We start from the raw sequence: 369 nt of genomic DNA, 5'->3' as shown, positions 1-369 counted from the left end.
GAGGCTGCCAACCTGGAAGTGGAGAGGAAAACCATTTCTGGACATTCAGCGGTTGGGAATTGAGTGTATTTTATGGGGGGAAGGGGGCTTGGTGTGAGTTGATACATCTTTGCTCTTGGGGTGCTGGACATCCACTGCCCGCAGCAGGACCGGGGGCCTCTGGCAAAGAAGCACTGGGGGCACCTGTGGAGACACCGGCTCAGACGCAGGGCAGGGTTGGTCCCCCCTCATCCCAGCAGGTGCTTGGAAAATGGGTGGAAGCTGCAAGTGAAGCTCAGGCTGGATCCTCCCAGCCCAGGGTGGGGACACTGGGGCCCTGCCCTGGGAGCTGTTACTCGTGCTGCTGTGGCTGCAGCATGTCCCCGGCCG

The sequence above is a fragment of the Nestor notabilis genome, unplaced genomic scaffold (assembly GCF_000696875.1).
Source record: "Nestor notabilis isolate BGI_N333 unplaced genomic scaffold, ASM69687v1 scaffold5622, whole genome shotgun sequence".
Lineage (NCBI taxonomy): Eukaryota > Metazoa > Chordata > Aves > Psittaciformes > Psittacidae > Nestor > Nestor notabilis.
This window is presented reverse-complemented; position numbering follows the sequence as displayed.